A 6,000-nucleotide genomic window follows, 5' to 3' on the forward strand; every position below is an offset into this window, starting at 1 on the left:
TAGGAGACCATGCTGTACAGCTGTGTGAGTTTGTGGCATCCTCTCCCATGATATGATTGTCCTTATGCTTTTATGGGTGATCTTGACATGGGTGTCTGTGACTTTGGCAGTCAGCTAGGGGTGTGTATATTGGTTTTATTTATGTATTTATTTGTCTGCACCTTACATAAAAACAGCAGAAAATTAAAATAATATATCTAATGTGATGAACTGAAGTCTCTGAACAGTGTGCAGATTTGATTGGATTAATATAATTAACATTTATTGAACATTACACCTGGCAATTTACTCCTGGTAGTGTTTTGGGGTGAAACAAATGGGCAGAGCTAGGGAAAACTGATAGGTGTGCCAGTACGCCTTTCACCTACTGGTTGGTCCAGTGGCGGACTTAATGAACAGAGTGCCCTGGTGCAAGATTTTATTTTTGGGTCCCCCTATAAAAAAAGTACAGACATCCCAACCTGCAAAAACTAATTTCAGGGAGGTAGCTTCTCCCGCTACTGCTGCCGCCCCCCCCCCCCCATTATATATTGGACACCTTGAAACCCTAAATAAGAGAGACATATCATTAATGTAGCTTCCCACTAAAGTCACATTAAAAAAAAGTAGCTTTATTGCACAACCACATACAATAAACCTATTTTCCAGTGATCGTACGCTTGTTGAATGCTTAAATATTTTACAATACAAAGTTTAATTTAATTGCAGTAAATAAGGTAGTTGAAAAGAAGAGGCGGATCCATCCAATACTTCCAAAACACTGTGAATTTATTGTAGCAATTTTCTTTCACAAACAGTTGTTGCAAAAAACTTCAGAGACACACACTTAAAATCATAGGAGCTGATGTGAGGTTCATCATGGTCTATGATTAAGGCAGTCAGGATCCGCCGAAACATGTAAGACTGAAACTGAACCTCACATCAGCTCGTCTCTGAAGTTTTTTGCAACAACTGTTTGTGAAAGAAAATTGCTACAATAAATTCACAGTGTTTTGGAAGTATTGGATGGATCCGCCTCTTCTTTTCATGTAACTTGCAAACAGGAAAGAGTTTGCTCTCAGGATCACATCCCAAATTGGAAGGCAGCATTAGGTGCAGCTGTGACCGGGCGAGCTGTGAAATTTGGGACGCAACAGGAACCGCGACTGTGGAGGTTGCAAGCGGACACTCTACACCAGGTAAGACCTCTTCCTTCTGCTTTGAAAGGAGTCAGATCCGGGAGGACAGACCAAGTGAGGCTACCGCATGAAGAGTGGGGTGAGTGAGAGTGTATCTAACCGCATTTAGCAACCTGTACCTGTAGTTCATATAAAGCTTGCTATAAAATAAAGGGGAATAACACACTGCACCTTATGTACTTGTGGCTAAGGGACTAAAGACATTGCACAGGGCAAACCTGGTTTTGCCATTTTTTCTGAAAATAAATAAGGTAGTTGTGTTTTATTTTATTAGAATAAGTGAGGGCATTTTGGTTACTAATGTATGCTTTGAGGGCGTCCCAGCAACTAAAGGCATTCCTTAAAGAAACACTTTTCCGGATTTGGTCCACATTGGATCATGGTACTTGGAGTTTCAGGGAGATTGCATTCCATTTGCTGGCATCAGGGAGCCGCTATTACAATCAGGGAGACTCCCTGAACTTCAGGGAGAGTTGGGATGTCTGAAAGTAACTCAATGGTGCATCAGCATACCCACGGATGCACAAACACACATATACATACATAGACCTGCATATACACTCACATGGATATTTATTTATAAAATATTTTACCAGGAAGGATACATTGAGATTTCTCTTGTTTTCAAGTATGTCCTGGGATCACAAAACATTGCAATTGATACAATAGGGTACAATAAAATACAAAAACAATAATAATACACAATATATGCAAAAATATAACATAGAACAGGTAGGAAATATATAATCAACCATATACACAAATACACATATATTATTACTATTATTTAGTTAATTATAAATATTAAACTATAACCTTTATAAAATTATAAGTTAATGCTACTAAAATAATTATTATAAACACACACACACACATATATATATATTTACATACACAATGAGGATTATGTTAACCTTGGTGACACTATATTCACAATTTTATTAAAGACAGGAGGCGAGTATTTTGCTTAAAGGGACATAATACTCAAATGCTAAATCACTTGAAAATGATGCAGTATAACTGTTAAAAGCTGACAGGAAAATATCACCTGAGCATCTCACAATTTCCTCAGCTCAACAGAGTAAGTGCTGTGTTAAAAGTTATACTCAGCTGCTGTCCAGCTGCAGGTAAAAAAAAAAGAAAAGAAATGAAGAAATGAACAGCAGCCAATCAGCATCAGCAGTGCTGAGGTCATGAACTATTTTACTGTGATTGCATGAGATTTCACTTAAAGGGACAATATACTGTAAAATAGTTTTTTCCTTAATGTGTTTACAATTGCTTTTTTTTACCAACTGCAGAGTAAAAAAATGTATGAAAACTAGCTTTTTAAGGTTTATTTATGTATATTAAAGCTCTGATTTTGTGTTTAGAAGCCACAACCTAATAAAATGGGTTGAGCTTGTAGGTATAATCAGATGTCATTACTGTATCACATTTTGTACATATACATGTTTCTTTATCTTATATCTGTCCATAAAACAATCACCAGTACTTGGAGAGAACAATGGACAATCAACATTGTGTTACCTTATCTCTGCTATATCCCACTGGGAGTGTCATTTCTTCTGCTGGCTGTGTTTACAAAGTTTATCTATAGCTTGGACATGCGGCCACAAACTTTCAGAATAGGTGGGGATACCACATGCTAAATCAACTATTTCAAATGCCAATATAAGGGTAAAGGAGCTACTTGTAAACAATCTAATACACTCCAGCAGGTAAAGTGGATAATTGGGAACAAATTAAAGGGGAGAAACATTTTGAGTAATCTGTCCCTTTAACTCTTATCAGATTTCATAGTAAACTTTCTTAAACTGAATAGTGAAATAATATGAGTGTGCATGAGGCTCGCTCTCTTACAGGCCCTGTGACAGACATACTGATTTGCTGCTTAAAGTCCATTACAATGGGGTGTGAATACTTAGGACATTTTCAGGTAAAATATCTTTCTTTTTTACATAGAGATGTTCTGGTGATATTTTCTAGTTAGCTTTTTACAGCTATGCTGCATCACTTTCAAGTGTTTCAACATTTGGGTATCATGGCCCTTTAACTTCCTTTTCTAAAATCTCCAGCAGTAACATACAACATAAAAAGAAACATAGTAATAAGCCCCCTGCCAATAGGGGCACAGTAGCTGACATATAATATACATATTACTCTTTCTTTACACAAATTCGCAAAGAAACGAAACACAGCTGGTAACTGGAACTGCAATTGGCAATAACAGCCGAATGGCAACTGGTACAACTTGGACTGGATCTTCAGGTATGCAGTAAAGATTCCTCATATTGACAAAGGACCACACTGAGGATAATTGGATCAAACTGAAAAGGAAGGGGAGAAAAAATACTGCATAATATCCATACAATAGTATGAGGAAAAAACAAGTACAATTAGTATACAATCAATAATAAAACCCTTTTTTTTCAGGGGAGGGAAAATCCAGGTGGGAAAAATATTTATCTCCTGCCTTTAATAAAGTTATGACTAAAGTGTCACCTTACTTTATTGCAATACAGGAGGATTTTTTTGCTATTTGAAAGCTTAGACATTCAAAAGAGACAGCGCTGCATGAGAAATAGGTTTAAAGTAAAACCTGCGACAAAACTGAATCCGAAGACCAATCAGCCACAGTTAAAAGCTCTTAAAGAGAGCAACCCTGAAGGAAAGCACAAGAGGCCAAAGCACCTCTGACAGAATGAGCCACAAAGGAAGAGGGAATGAAAGCCAAGGACATGATCCATCTAACCCATTGAGCTATGGTAGGAAAGGGGACTGGTTGAAGGCTGAACATAGGAAACTAGGAGAGGACCAGATGAGGAGACACCTAGAGGAGCTGTGCGAGGCAGGTATCCTTTAAGGCAGGCTGCTACACAGAGATGAGGTTCCTCTTCTAAGTAAGGTTAACAGACTTCTATGGAAAAAGTTTTAGTACATCTATGAACAGAAAAAGTACCCCTGTTGCCCATCTGGACACCCACTGTTATGTCCCAGATAAATCCTCCTTAACTAAAGGAGAGAAAAAAAGTCTGGAGAAAGGCATCCAGGGCCATAGCCCCCGGATCCAGTGGCCAGCTGAAGTACGTGGGAAGCTGGGCATTGGTTCTGGATACGAAAAGGTCTATAACCACACATCAATAAAAGGATATGATTAAAATAATCCATTGAAGTAGGATGGATGAAAAAGGTTTGGTTAAACAGTAGGCAACACCTGTTGAAAAATAGTAACAATCATTATAAATCTGAAGTATATTTTTATTAAGGACAAAATGTTTTTGGTATAATATAAAGATAAATATAGTATATGTACAATTTGTATATATTATGGTACAGATTACAAGTGGAGTGCTATATATCACTTTCATGAAAACAATGGCGGTCTTACTACCCAGGCAGGAGGGTTAGGGGACAAGGGGCAGGTTTATATCAAACCGTTGCTACAACTAAAAGAAGAAAAAGTCAAATCCTTGTGTGTAGCGGGGGGGGGGCAGAGGGGGTGGGGGCCATGGCAGGGTTTGGGGGGGGGGGTGCAGCGAGGGCCGGCGGTGTGGGGGGGTGTGTGCTGGCGCAGCATCAGCAGCCAGGGCAATGTGTCTGCTGTCTGCTCAGCTGAATAGTTTAATTATTTGCAGAGTGATCTGTAGTGGTCTCTGAACCCTTCTGCAGCATAAGTAAATTATTTGATAGTTGTATACAGGGCTAAAGTTTTTGTGGGATTTATATACTGCTCCAAATGCCTTTTTTTTTTTTTTTTTTTTTTTTTTTACACAGAGCACTAGAAAAACACTGTACAAAAAAAAGTAGCTTCTATTTCAGTTAAAACTTTTGCTTCAAGCAAAGTCTGCACACATTACCGGTTGCAGACTGGTGTAGGCGGCTTGGTGTGGTTACTTAGGCAACCAGAAAGCGTTCCCTTAGTAACAAAAGTCAGTTATCAGAGTGCTTATACTTTTTTTTAAAGAACTTCATATGTATTATGTTCTGCAACTTGTTAAGCCAACTCCCCAGACCCCATCCCTGCTCCTGCCCACCATATCACACTTTTGCTCAGTGGGGGGGGGGGGGGTCTCCCTCTTTTGGATTTTGAAATGTTGGGAGGTATGAATATGGGAAGTAGACTGCATGGGCTGCAGTGTATCTGGGCCTTGGCCAACTAGGCCTGCACCTAGCACAGCAGGATTTAGAGGGGGCAGCACATTTTGAGGGTTAGTACTCTGGAAAAATGCATTCCAAATGCTCTGATTTCCAAATATTTTATTGATTCATTTTAATCAGTGTGTGATCCTGCTATGGTCTCCTGTTGTCAGAAATATATGCAGTAAATATGAACAAAAATTGTTAGGGGGCAGGGTGTAGTAGATTTCCTAGTGCCTAGGGAAGCACTTAAACTAATTACACTACTGTCTCCTGTGGTGAGTGGTGTGGATTCCGGTGGTGGACAAACAGAAACTAAAATAGTATTGCTTGTTATATTTCAAAAAACTTGATGGCTGTTAGAGGCATTTATAGCAATAAAATCACACTAGCTGCACTGGAATTGCAAAATGTGCATTGAATTAAATCACCACTCATTTACGCCACAAGGAAGGTGTATTATTTAATGCAGAGAGGATGAATGACTATACACTATAGAGTGTAACTCTGAGAGAGTGTAAGCTAATAACTGTAAACATACATATCATCCCTTTGTGATTAGCTAGTAATAAAACATACAGTCAAATGCCACAGTGGTTGTTACAAATGTAATAGTTTTAATAGCAAATGTACCTGTTGAAGATTGATTGCTTACGATAAACATCCAGTGGGTCTATTCAAC

Source organism: Bombina bombina, chromosome 1, assembly GCF_027579735.1.
Source record: "Bombina bombina isolate aBomBom1 chromosome 1, aBomBom1.pri, whole genome shotgun sequence".
NCBI classification, from domain to species: domain Eukaryota; kingdom Metazoa; phylum Chordata; class Amphibia; order Anura; family Bombinatoridae; genus Bombina; species Bombina bombina.